Raw genomic sequence first — 15,002 nt, 5'->3', positions numbered from 1 at the left:
AGCAGAGATATAATTTCAAGATCCTGGTGATATCGAGGTTGCTATACATCCATATACCCGCAGAGAATGTTATGCAGGCAGGAAATTAGGAGGCTAAGTTAATGAGTCAGTTTTGTTGTTTCATTACAAATGTGTGGTTTACCAAAAGTCTTGCATCTGTGTTGTTCTGAAAATTACAGTGTGTCTCTCCTACGATTATCACCCCTGGTTTCTGAATAGATCTATGTACTCACTGAAAATCTGTAGGGGGAGACATGGAGAAACAGGAAGGGGTTCAATGGTACAGTATTGTTGCAATGGTACAGACACTTGTTGCTTTTCCTAAAAATTTTAAGATTACAGACTCCTCAATCTTTTGTCATTGAAATCACAATACAACATGGTGATGGTCACTGCTAGGTTTGAAGCTTCCATCATCCATGAATTAAATGGAAAATGTTTGGTCATTCTTTTTGCAATTCACTATCCAGGAGTTGTATTCTTGGCCAAAAATTTAATTTTTATATATAAGAATAAATAGCTCTCATAACAGCAAGAAAAAAATGCATACTCTGAATCTCCACCTACTGTTAATCTCTTTGCCTTAGCCATTAGTTTCTCTAAAATCAAATAATTTAAGTTAAACATGATTTGGGCTTTACCAAAAACTATATATTTACTAAAGCCAATTATCTTGAATTCGATCTCAAATCCTTTAAACATATACAGCACCCATCAGTACAGATATTTTTAAAATTCTTTCCATTGCTCTTTCAGAGTATATATAAATTCATGTCAATCATGAGTCAAAATTCTTTTTCAGGGGCTCCTGGGTGGCTCAGTGGTTGAGCATCTGCCTTTAGCTCAGATCATGATCCCAGATCAAGTCCCACATCGGGCTCCCCACAGGGAGCCTGCTTCTCCCTCTGCCTGCATCTCTGCCTGTCTCTCTGTGTTTCTCATGAATAATAAAATGTTTTCTAAAAAAAATTATTTTCACTTTTTTAAATAAAAACTTCTATAAAATGTTGTTTCCCCCAAACTCATGTGCAAATTATGAACTCACTTTTGCAATATTTCTTGGCAAAACTTCTGGAATGAATTAATAAAATGCAACCTTCCATAGGAAATGCACTTCTGAAAAATAACTTGCTCCACTGAAATGGAGTCTGTAGAATGGACAAGTGACCTCTTTAGTTTACAATGTAAAATGTAATGCTGATTTGCTAAACTATACATTTGTATTGATGATAGGAGGCTTTGATCAGAGATTCATTAGATATATAAAATAATTCCTTGCCTGTTATGCCCCAAGTATTTAGGTATGAATAGATCTGAATAAGTAGAACGGATGTATTGAAAATAGAAGGGAAAATCCGGGGTCACATTCAGGGTTATAATCTAGGAGTACTCCTGCATTTTGACAAATTAGGTTTGTAGCCAAAGTGGAATTAAACAGGTAAGGAAATTAAACTTGTTAAATTTTTTGTAATCGTTGTAATGGGAAGTGACATCTCATAAACTTGTCTAGGAAAAAAACTTCTGCCCTCCTGTAATAAAGTCAATACGTGCAGAGAAATGGCATGAGAGCCAAATTAAAAGTTGATCTGTCTTCCCTGAAAGAAATACTAGGGAACCTTTGGTCAGGGTTAACCTCATAGATGGGCCACGTGGGTACCCAAGCTCTATGTTCTGAATGCCCCACTAATGCTCTCCTCAAAACATCTCCCCAAGTTCTGCTAGTGATACCTGAAATTATTCCTCTCCTTTCATGTTTTTTTCCAAGCTAAAATGTAAATATCAAAGAGAAGAATAACACATGAAGTGTGTCAGTCATTTCTGTGTTCACAGTGATGCGTTTTTCATAGAAGAGGTGAACAAAGTTTGAGACAACCGTTCATAATGGGAAGGAAAATGCTAGGAAAGGGAAGAGCCTCTGGAAGAGGCAGGAAGATACCGGGAAATATGGGAAGGCAGAGGAATAGAAGGAAAGCTGCCTTCCCTTTTCTTTTTCTTTCTTTTTTTTTTTTTTTTGCCTTCCCTTTTCTTGTCATAAAACCAATATAACACATCTCAGTTTCTTTCTTTTTTTTTTTTTTAAAGATTTTATGTATTTATCCATGAGAGACACAGGCAGAGGAAGAAGCAGGCTCCATGCAGGGAGCCCGATGTGGGACTCGATCCCAAAACTCCAGGATCACGCCCTGAGTCAAAGGCAGACACTCAACCACTGAGCCACCCAGACGTCTCTCAGTTTCTATTTAAATAGAATTTTAATCATCCTGGGTCATAGCAGAATGGAGGGAAAACACTTATGGCTAGGTTTGAACTATGCTTCCACGAGGGAAGTAAACACATAGAAAAAAAAAACACAAGTAAGGTCTTCTCAAACAAAATAAAGAAAACAATCTTTAGACTTGAAAATACAGCTCTCACACAGTCATTATCTATGAATACCTTTCTAAACACAGCACTTCTTTTGGTTTCTACAGCATAGTTAAAAGCCAAGAAACCCAGTAGCAACTGTTTGAGAGTCTAAGAGAGAAACGTAAGTATTTCTCAAAATGTGTTCCATGGAATACTTGAATGGATAGAAGCTAGAATGATGAAGGGGGAGGTCTTAGAATAAGTAAGTTTGAGAAATGCTTTATGCTGTAGGTCTCTTTTAGGAAGTTAAAACAGGAGTGTGGCAGAGACTGCTACGAGTTCACCAAAACTATATCCTTTTCTCTAGACCAGACTTCCCAGCATTTGCTGTAGTTGGGAAAGGCCATGTGACTGAGCTCTGGCCAATGGGATGTGATTTGGGGGTAGAAGCTATGTGTTCCACTTTCTGGTTTGGCTCATTAAATTGCACCATCTCTCTTTACCCCTTCCAACTTTCTGAAGTGGAGATAAACCTGGGGCGACTTGTGGAGCTACACATTGAGGATGACGAAATTTAGGCAGATGGTCTCTGGCTTTATGAATTACCTCCTGGAGGCAGCCTCTTTAATCAAGAGCTCTAGCATTAGACCATGTCATGAGCCAGGAATATATCTTATTATGTTAAAGCTGAGATTTGAATGTTTTTTCTTTTATGGTACCATTTATCCTAATAAAATATTTTGCACTTCCATGGATTTGACCACAAACCCTATATGGTTTTGTTTTTAACTATTATCTGGTACAACTCATTTTCTACACTGAAAAAAGCTGTATTATATCTTTCTCTTTTTTTAAGAACAGGGAGGGGGCAAATGGAGAGGGGGAAGAGAGAATCTCTGGCAGGCACCATGACTAGTGTGGAGTTCAATGTGGGGCTCAAATCCCACAACCCTGAGATGACAACCTGAGCTGAAAGCAAGAATCTGATGTTTAACTGACTGAGCCATCCAGGTGCCCCTGTACTATGTCTTTCTTTAGGGAAGACCTGCACTGTGCCTTTCTGTCACTTTCCCCATATTTCTGGTAGTTTATTCTAGTCGAGGGAAAGACGGACTTAGAAACAAGCTCTAACAAGATATGAGGGGGTTATAGTACCAGGGATTCTAGTTATAAACTCACGCACAGATCTATGTTAAGATAAATACAGATAGTGCAAAACTGAATTAAAAAGGTAAGCTCAACGAACTAAAGCATGTTCTCTGAGACCCTAAAGTAAAAAGAGAGAAGGAAGAGCTGAGAATCATACACAGCAGGTAAGGTCTAGGGTGGTGACAAGATGCCAGTATTTTTAATTTTGTATTATTTTATATTTTCATATAAGAGCACGTCATACAGGAGTAGCAACTACTAATAATAACGTTGCTCAGCTCATCTTTAAGAATAAAAAGATGTAATTTTGAGCTTGTTATCAATTAGAACTCCTGGAGAAATACCAACCAACTCAAACTGGACTAAAGAATGACAGGGATGGGGCAGCCTGGGTGGCTCAGCGGTTAGCGCCTGCCTTCAGCCCAGGGCATGATCCTGGGGACCCTGGGATCGAGTCCCACGTCGGGATCTCTCCATGGAGCCTGCTTCACCCTCTGTCTGTGTCTCTGCCTCTCTCTCTCTGTCTCTGTGTATAAATAAATTTTAAAAAAATTTAAAAAAAAAGAATGACAGGGATGTATTGGTCTCTTCTTAGAGGTAGGGCAAGCCTGCAGGCTGGTTTAACCCGCCAGCTCCAGGAGTACTCAAGGACTGGCTTCTACTGGTTTCTCTGTTCTCTGTCCCATGAGATCAGGAGCGTCTTCAGTTTGCTTTCCTTTGTGGTAGCAGGAACGTCAGCGACTCTAGGGTTTGCATACATACATCAAAAGAGACCTATTTCCTCCAAAAATCTTTGCTCACATTTTCTTCATCTAACCTTGGTCAATACCCTTTCCTGTACCTTCACAAAGTAAAATATTCAGGAAAAATACTATATATTGATTGACCCGTGTCTGGATTACCTGGATCTGTCACTATGGCAAAAAGGACCTTCCTGATGATACTACACAAGTTAGGTCCTTCACTTACAGTTGGTAGTGAGTTGAACCCCTCCCACACTATATGGCTGCCACACAACAGGGGAGAGGTGAAATCACTGTTGGAATGACAATCACAGATCAACTTTTGAATAAATCATTTAATAAGTGTTAACACTTACATGCCAGGCATTTATGATATACAAGAAATTATTCTACATATTTAAATATATTAACTCATTTAAAAATTAAGTCATTACAGATATTAACCTACAACAACTCTATGAAATAGGCAATATTATTATTAACACCACTTTGCAAATGAGGACACTGAAGCATAGATAGGCTGTATAACTTGCTGGCAATCAGGCTGGTAGGTAACAGAACTTGGCTTCGATTCTATACAGTCAAGATTCAGAGTCTCTGTCCTTTTGCAACCATGTTAAAATTTTGTAAAGCCAACCTTGTATATATAAAGTACACACAAACACACACCAGTATACACTAACATGTATATATTTATACACACACTTATATTTATACCACATGCATGCACCCACGCACACTCATGTTGGATTAGAGCCCCAGCTCTCCAGACCTTATGATTATAACAAAGGTGCCATCTGGTGTTAGAGCCCTCTAATTGCAGAAAAAGCATCTTTGTTTCTACCCAAGTAGAAACAAAGATCTTCAAACAATACAAATATAACTTGAAAGGTCATCTAAATTCCTAACTCCAGAGCACTGTCTCACTCTTTGAGGCATCTGTGTGATGCCTGAAAGTATATTTAACTGGTTTCACAATGCTGCTTCCAGCCAGCACTGTCCATTTATTCTCTATATGACTTGCAAAACCACTCCTAAATGGGAATCCCTTCTTTCTCATACCAAGAGAAAGAGCATACATAGAATTTTTCCACTTGGGTAAAACTGAACTGTCCTATTCTATGATACACCAAGTCTCCACAAACCCTGTGTGTACATCTATTTGACCAAGTAGCTGACTTCAGAGACAACATACCAATTAGTGGATAAAATTTGGTGTTTGAAAATCCTGCCCAGAACATAAGCAATACAGTGTGTCAGACTCCCTGTTAATTTCCCTTGCTGCTATGTTAAACTTGGGCACTGAAATTGGTCCACCACATGGGGAGGCTCTCCAGGAATACCTGTGATAGAAACCCAACCCTGGGTTTGTTCTTCCCTTTCAGAATAATTAATTCTAGATTTCCAAAACTACTTCAACAACTAACCTTGAATTGAAATAAGGATCAACTAGGAGCAATATTTTCTAGCTCAGACCTTCCTACCAGCTGTTTCACTCTACTGCAACTTGCCCAGTGGGTATTTCTCCCAGATAATGGTTTAATAAATTTGCTGGTAAACTGGAGGAGCAACTTAACTTGTTCACACTGACCCATCTCCATAAAAGCTCTGTATAAATCTAGAATGACTGTCTCACTGTCAAGCGAGTACTCCCTTAAAAATAAACAATAAGACGTCCAGGGAAGATGACAGGGTAGGAAGCTCCTAGCCTCACCTCATACATATACCTAGGTAACATCCACATCAGTGTAAATAATAAAATGACCCAAAGACTGGCAGAAGAGACTCTCCATGGCTAAGTGTAGAGAAGAGACCATGCTGATAAGGGTAGGAAGGACAGGGACATGGTCAGGAACCAAAGGGACCCATGTGACTATCCTCAGGATGGAGGAACACTGCAGGAGTGGAAAGGAGGAAGAAGTAGATCCCAAATCAGGCACCACAGGAACACAGCACCCCACACACTGGAAAGATGAATCTACATAACATTTGGCTTAAAATCAGAGCAGGTTAACTTCACAAGTTCTTACTGTCAGTGGGGCTTAACACCTGGAACTTTAAGAATCAGCAGGTTCAGCTCTCAGAGAGCTGAAGAGCAATAAGAAACTGAATCCCTCCCTTAAGAGACAGCACAACCAACAGCTCCATCACGATAAAGCACAGAAACATCAGTTTTAAAAACATGTAGGGTCTACAAGGGAGAGATTTGTTTACTAATCTCAGAGTATGTACAGGAGGAGCAGGGATCTTGGGGGAAAATCTCCAACAACAAAAGAAGCAGCAGGCACCCTTTCCTTCCCCAAGCCTCCCGGCCTAGACACACAAACATCTGTGGGAATGGCACCAACACTCTTCACCTGGCTAGTTAACATCCTGACTAACCCCATGCTCTTTTGTTGACCAGACCCCCACCTCCAACCTGGTCTTGACAAAAGCTTTCAAAATCAGCTACAGGTCCCCACCCATAGCACATCAGCACTAACCTTCCTAGCAAAACAAGTCCCACCCCACATTCATCTGTGAACCCATCTCCCAACATCCCTCTACAGGAGTCCATCCAAAGTAGCACAAGCATGGCAGTGTGCAAGCAGCTCCTACAGGGGTCAGCATCACCTCCAAAGTGACTCCTGCTCCAAGGATAAGAACACCACAGACATGAGTTTGTAGCCCCAGCAGTGGTCTGACTACAAGTCCAACCCTACCAACAAACCTTCTCCCTGAGACATCACAGGGAGATCACTTACAGTATGGTGGGACTGCAGCTCTGGCAAAGATCTGGTTTGATCCGACTCAAGCACAAGACAGCCCCACACTGGCCGACTAGCAACTCAGGGACCAAACCCTGCCCACAACAGGGAGACAATCAGACTGAAGGCAAATGTGCCTCAGCCATAACAGTAGGACACATGCAACACATGTAGGAGACAGCCCCAAAGTGCTAGATTCTGATAAACAGGGGACACTGATTGCAGGGCATATAGAGCCCCTTCTTCATAAGGCCACTAGTTTTTTTTCCTTAAGATGTATTTATTTATTTCAGAGAGAGAGAGAGAGTGCATGACAAGATGGGAGAGGGGGAGGAAAGGGAGAGAATCTCAAGCAGACTCCCTGCCAAGCACAGAGCCTGACACAGGTCAGGTCAGTCTCCTGACCCTGAGATCATGACCTGAGCCAAAATCAAGAGTCAGATGCTCAACTTACTGAGCCACACGGGTGCCCCACAAGGCAACTACCTTCAAGAGAAGGAGACATAGCTGACTTTTCTAACACATAGAAACAGACACAGAGAATTAAGCAAAATGAGAAAACAGAACTATGTGCCCCAAATGAGAGAAGAGGACAAAATCCCAGCAAGAAAGCTAAATTAAATGGAAATACATAATGTGCCTGATACAGAATTTAAAGCAATGGTAATAAATATATTCACTGGACTTGAGGAAATAGTAGAGTATCACAGATGTGATCATGAGAGATGAGGAACTCAATAACAGAATTAAAAATACACAAAAATAGAAGGAATAAATAGTAGATGAGAGAGGCAGAAGAACAGATCAGCAACCTGGAGAATAGAGAAATGGAAAGTAATAGGTGAACAGGAGAAAGAAAAATACTGATGAAAAATGAGAATAGGTCTATCAAGAATAATAACATTTGCATTATAGGGATCCCAAAAGGAGAAGAGAGAGAAAAGGGGGCAAAAAGAATTATTGGAAGAAATAATAGCTAAAAACTTCCCAAATCTGGGGAAGGAAACAGAAATCCAGACCCAGGAGGCACAAAGAGCCCCCAACAAAATGAACCTAAGGAGGCTGACATCAAAACACATAGTAATTAAAATGTCAAAAAGTAGTGATAAAGAGAGAATTTTTAAAGCACCAAGAAAAATAAAATAGTTATATACATGGGAAACCCCTAAGGCTCTCAGCTAATTTTTCAGCAGAAACTTTGCAGGCCAGAAGAGAGCAGCTTAATATATTCAAAATGCTGAAAGAACAAAACCTGCAACCAAGAACACTCTATCCATCAGGGCTATCTTTCAGAATAGAAGGAGACATAAACAGTTCCCCCAATAGACAAAATTTAAAGGAATTCATGACCACTAAACTATCCTTGGAAGAAATCTTAAAGATGACTCTTTGAGTAGAAAGATAATAAGAAGGAGTGAAAAAAAAAAGTAGGAGTCACAAAAGCAGTAAAATTAAGTATATCTATAAAAATTAGGCAATGGGATTCACAAAATAAAAGGATGTAAGGTATGACACCAATTATATAAAACAGGGAGGAGAAATCAAAATGTAGTGCTTTTAGAATGGGTTCAAACTTAAGTGACCATCAACTTAATATAGACTACTACATGCATGAGATGGTACATAAAAACCTAATGGTAAACACAAATCAAAACCTGGCTGGTAACAGATATATAAACAACAAGAGAAAGGAAACAAGTGTATCACTAAAGAAAAGCCAGCAAACCACGAGAGAAGATAGCAAGAGAAGGATCAAAGAACTACAAAACAACCATAAAACAAGCAACAAAACAGCAGTAAGTACATACCTATCAATAGTTACTTTGATATAAATGGACTAAATACTCCAATTAAAAGATATGGGGTGGTGGAATGTATATAAAAGCAAGACCCTGGCAGCCCGGGTGGCTCAGCGGTTTAGCACAGCCTTCAGCCTAGGGCCTGATTCTGGAGACCAGGGATTGAGTCCCATGTCGGGCTCCCTGTATGGAGCCTGCTTCTCCCTCTGCCTGTGTCTCTGCCTCTCTTTCTCTCTCTCTCTCTCTCTCTCTCTCTCTCTCTCTCTCTTTCCCTCTCTGTGTGTGTGTGTGTCTGTGTCTCTCATGAATAAATAAAAATCTTAAAAAAAAAAGCAAGGTCCATCTATATGCTGCCTACGAGAGAATGATTACATACTGAAAGACACATGCAAATTGAACATGAAAGGATAGAAAGCATTTCATGGAAATGAAAAGAAAGCTGGAGTAGCGATACTTATATCAAACAAAGTAGACTGCAAAACAAAGACTCTAACAGAGTCAAAGAAGGACACTACCTAATAGTAAATGAATCAAACAAAAAGGAATAACAACTGAAAATATTTATGCACCCAACATGCGAGCACCCAAATCAGCTAATAATAAGTGTACAAGAGGTAGTTGACAGTAATACAATAATACTAGGAAACTTTAACACCCCACTTACATCAATGGACAGATTATCCAAACAGAAAATCAACAAGGAAACAATGTCCCACAATGACACATTGGACCAGATGGATCTAACAGATTTATTTAGAACATTCCATCCTTATACAGCAGAATACACATTTTTTTTCAAGTGCAAGTAGGACATTCTGCAGACTAGATTCACATGTGAGGCCACAAAACAAATCTCAACAAATGAAAAGGATCAAAGTCATACCATGCAACTTTTCCAACTGCAATGCTATGAAACTAGAAATCAACCACAGAAGACATGTGGAAAGGACACAAATATAGGAAAATTAATTAACATGCTACTAAACAATGAATGAGTCAATGAAAAATTTAAGGAGGAAATAAAAAAATACATGGAGACAAATGAAAATAAAAACAGAATGGGTCAAAAATCTTTGGGATGCAGCAGCAGCTGTTCTAAAAGGAAGTTTATGGCAATACAGACCCACATGCAAGAAACATGAAAATTTTCAATCTAACTTTACACCTGAAGATGTTAGAAAAAAAAGAATAAACAAAACTCAAAACCAGTAGACAGAAGGAAATAATAAAGATCAGAGCAGAAATAATGAAATATGAACTAAAAAGTTCAATAGAACAGATCAATGAAATCAAGAGCTGAATCTTTGAAAACAACAAAATTGATAAACCTTTAGCCAGATTCATCCAAAGAGAGAGAGAGAGAGAGAGAGAGAGAGGAGAGGACTCAAAATCAAAAATGAAAGAGGAGAAATAACAATTGACTACACAGAAATACAAAAGATTATAAGAGAATATCATGAAATATTATATGCCAACAAATTGGACAACCTAGAAAAAAAATGGATAAATTCTCAGAACCATATAACCTCCCAAAACTGTATCAGAAAAAAAAAAAAAGAAAGAACACTTTATCAGACCAATTACCAGCAATGAAATTGAAGAGCAATAAAAAAACTCCCAACAGACAAAGTCCAGGACCAGATGGCTTCACAGCTGAACTATATCAAACATTTAAAGAAGAGTTAATGCCTATTCTTCTCAAACTATTCCAAAAAATAGAAGAGGAAGGAGAGCTTCAAAGTCAATCTATGATGTGAGCATTACCCTGATACCAGAATCAGATAAAGACACCACAGAAAAGAGAGCTATAAGCCAATATCTCTGATAAATACAGATGTAAAACCCCTCAACAAAATATTAGCAAACTGAATCCAATAATACATTTAAAAAGTCATTCACTATGGTCAAGTGGGATTTATTCTTGTGATGCAAGAGTGGTTCAATATTAGTAAATCAATCAATATTATGAATCACATTAAAAAGACAAAGATAAAAACCATATGACCATTTCAATAGATGTAGAAAAGCACTAGATAAAGTACAACATCCATTCATGATAAACATTCTCAACAAAGTAGGTTTAAAAGGCATATACCTCAACATAATAAAGGCCCTGTATAAAAGATCCGCAGATAACATCATACTCAATGGTAAAAAAAAAAAATGAGAGCTCTTCACTTAAAAGCAGGAAAAAGACAAGGATGCCCACTCCCAAGACTTTTATTCAACAGGATAAAGTCCTAGCCCCAGCAATCACATAGGAAAAAGAAACAAAAGGCATCCAAATTGGTAAGGAGGAAGTAAAGCTTTCACTATTTGCAGATGACATGATATTATATATAGAAAACTCTAAAGACTTTACCAAAAACCTACTAGAACTGATCAATTAATTCGGTAAGGTCACAGGATACAAAATCAATATACAGAAATCTATTGCATTTCTAAACACTACTAACAAAGTAGCTAAAAGAGAAATTAGGAATAGAATCCCATGTACAGTTACACCAAAAATAATAAAATACCTAGGAATAAACTTAACTAAGGAAGTGAAGACCAGTATTCTGAAAACTACAAAACACTGATGAAAGAAATTGAAAAGACATAAACAAATAGAAAGATATTCCATCTTCATGGATTGGGAGAACAAATATTGTTAAAATGCCCATACTGCCCAAAGCAATCTACAAATTTAACTCAACTCCTATTAATACAGCATTTTTCACAGAACTAGAGCAAATAATTCTAAAATTTATATGGAACCACAAAAGACCCCAAAAGCCAAAACAATTTGAAAAAGAAGAATAATACTGGAGATAGCACAATTCCAGATTTTAAGAGATACTACAAAGCTATTGTAACCAAACCATATTGTAATGACACAAAAAGAGATACATAGATCAATGAAACCTAATAAAGACCCCAGAAATAAACCCATGATTAAATGGTCAATTAATCTTTGACAAAGGAGCAAAGAATATGCAATGAGAAAAAGTCTCTCCACCAAATGGTGGTGGGAAAACTGGACAGCAGCATGCAAAAGAATGAAACTGGACCCCTTCCTCATATCACACACAAAAATAAAATGGAATAAGGACCTAAATATGAGACCTAAAACCATAAAAGTCCTAGAAGAGAGCATAGGCAGTAATTTATCTGACATCAGCCATAGAAACATTTTTATAGATATGTCTTTTGAGGCATGGGAAACAAAAACAAACATAATTGATTGGGGCTATATCAAGATAAAAATATTCTGCACAGCAAAGAAAACAATCAACAAAAATAAAAGCCTACTGAATGGCAGGATGTGATACATCTAATAAGGGGTTAGTACCCCAAACAAAGAATTTATATAAGTCCTTACCAAAAAAACCAAATACTCCAATTTAAAAATGGGCAGAAAACATGAACAGATTTCTCCAAAGAAGAGACAGATGGTCAACAGACACATGAAAAAATGCTCAATATCATTCATCATCTGGGAAATGCAAGTCAAAACTACAATAAGGTATCATCTCACATCTATCAGAGTGGCTATAATCAAAAACACAAGAAACAACAAGTGCTGGCAAGTAGAAAAATGAACCCTCGTGCACTGTTGGTGGGAATACAAACTGGGGCAGCCAATGTGGAAGACAGTATGAAGGTTCCACAAAAAAATTAAAAAAAGAATTACCATATGATCCAGTAATCCCACTGAGTTTTATCCAAAGAATATGAAAAAACTAATTCAAAAAGATATCTACAGCTCTATGTTTATTGCAATGTTATTTGTAATAGCCAAACTATGGAAGCAACCTAAGTGCTCATCAATAGATAAATGGATAAAGATATTATATTATATATAATTATCTTATTATATTCTTATCTATATTTATTATATATAAGATAATTATATATAACAAAATATAATCTCATTATATATATAATGGAATATAACTCAATAATATACTATATTTATAAAATGGAATAATACTACATATATAATGGAATAGTACTCAATAATATAAATATAATGGAGTAATACTCAGATAAATGGATAAAGAAAATATATGTATATCATATATATAAGATAATGACATATAATATATCTCATCTTATAAATATATAATGGAATATTACTTAGCCATAAAAAGTATGAAATCTTGCCACTTGCAATAATGGCAGATCTAGAGGGCATAATCCTGAGTAAAATAAGTCAGAGAAAGACAAATACCATATGATTTCACTCATATGTAGAATTTAAGAAACAAAACAAAGAAAAAGAGACAAAAAAATACAAAAATCTCTGAAATATAGAGAACAGACTGGTGGTTGCCAGAGGAGAGGTGGGTGAGAGGATGGGTGAAACAGGCGAAGGGGGTTAAGAGTACACTTTCGAAGATGAGCACTGAGTAATGCATGTAATGTTGAATCACTATGTTGTACACCTGAAACAAATATAACACTGTGTTAATTCTACCAGAATTAAAACTTTAAAAATAATAAAATAAGTGGTATGTTGCTCTGCACATAAGCACACAAGACTTAAAAAAAAAACGGCTTAACCTTTGGGCCGCTGAACATTGAGTTCCCAGCACATACAGTGTTAATAGTGTGGTGCTATTTCATTGCATTTAAGCTAGCTGGGAGTTTTTGGCAAAAGAGAACATTCTCTTAGTTCAGATTCAAGTAACAAAGGTCATACAAATGCAGATTACATAATTTCACAGCTATATCATGTCAACATATATATATTTTTTTAAGGTGTGAAAAGGTGCTGAGCAGAAGTCCACTGAGTCACGGCAGCAGCAGGGTTTTCCAAGATTTTCCCTGGAAGCCCTATGTCATTCATGACTTTGGCAGTAGGGGTTTGTCATCCTCAATGTGGATTACAAATGTTTCAAGATCGTCAGGCTTTCAATGGGTCCCGAGTATCACTGAAGGAGCCCCAGTTCTGTGAGTCCACGTAGACCCTAAACATAAACACATGCCCCCTGGAACACAGGTCCAGAGCTTTGCATACATCAAGGATAGAAAGTCAAGGATAATCTTTCTTTACAAAATCGGGAAGACTCAAAACTCACACCACCTACTTTAGCAAGAGAAGGCATAAACATTTCTTCAATATCTCTGAAAATGGTGCATCTAATTAACATTCTTTATTTCTTTTTTTTTTTTTTTATTTATGATAGTCACAGAGAGAGAGAGAGGCGCAGAGACACAGGCAGAGGGAGAAGCAGGCTCCATGCACCGGGAGCCCGACGTGGGATTCGATCCCGGGTCTCCAGGATCGCGCCCTGAGCCAAAGGCAGGCACCAAACCGCTGCGCCACCCAGGGATCCCAACATTCTTTATTTCTTAATCTTTTCAGTTCAGCTGAGTTTTCTTTTGGAGTAAATTTTGCCCCTTGATTACAGCTCCCCTGTCAGGGAGTCCTCGGCATTCTTTTGTGGGCTAAGAAGACACCTTCTCACCCCACTGCTCCTCCTGCCCGCTCCAGTTCTGCTGCTCTCTTGCGTCCTGCACTCACTGTGTATAGTCACGGTCTGGAAACCCGTGTCCAAATTTCATTTTATTATTTTTTAAAGAAGTTAGTTATGACGAGGGGTGGGGATGGGGGAAAGGAGCAGAGAAAGAGGGACATGCAGACTCCACGCTGAGCATGGAGCCCAACACAGGGACCCGGAGATCATGACCTGAGCTGCAATCAAGAGTCAGACGCTTAACCAACTGAGCCACCCAGGTGCCCCTATATCCAAATTTTAAAATGAATAAATAATAAGAGAACTTTCTGCCATGATGAAAATATTTGATATCTTGGTTTAAGCAATAGATAGAAGAGTGTATAGAACTTTCAAAACTCATTGAAATAAACAATATCTTTTCTTTGTATGTACATTATACCTTTAAATGAGTAAATAGCCTCCATACCCATTAAAAAAATTCTCTTTGACGGGTATGATTTTATTTTCTTCGATGGAACACCCATCCCCCATCCCCCAGGGCAAAGCTGAAAGAACCACAGACCCCATTCTCAGAGTGGGGTCTGTCAATAGGTGTTGGTGTGAAAGGTTCCTGAAGAGAAATCTTATGAGTCAGACAGGACCCAACTCCAGAGATGACACCACATCTGGGATGAAAATGTCCAGTGTGAAGGTTGGTCACACCTTCCTCCCAAAACACCTCATAGCCACGTACAGAACGTCATGACACCTTAGACATGGTCGAGGAATTAA

Source organism: Canis lupus, chromosome 29 (genome assembly GCF_011100685.1).
Source record: "Canis lupus familiaris isolate Mischka breed German Shepherd chromosome 29, alternate assembly UU_Cfam_GSD_1.0, whole genome shotgun sequence".
NCBI classification, from domain to species: Eukaryota; Metazoa; Chordata; class Mammalia; order Carnivora; family Canidae; genus Canis; species Canis lupus.
The sequence above is the reverse complement of the archived record's forward strand: the minus strand, read 5'-3'. Positions refer to the sequence as shown.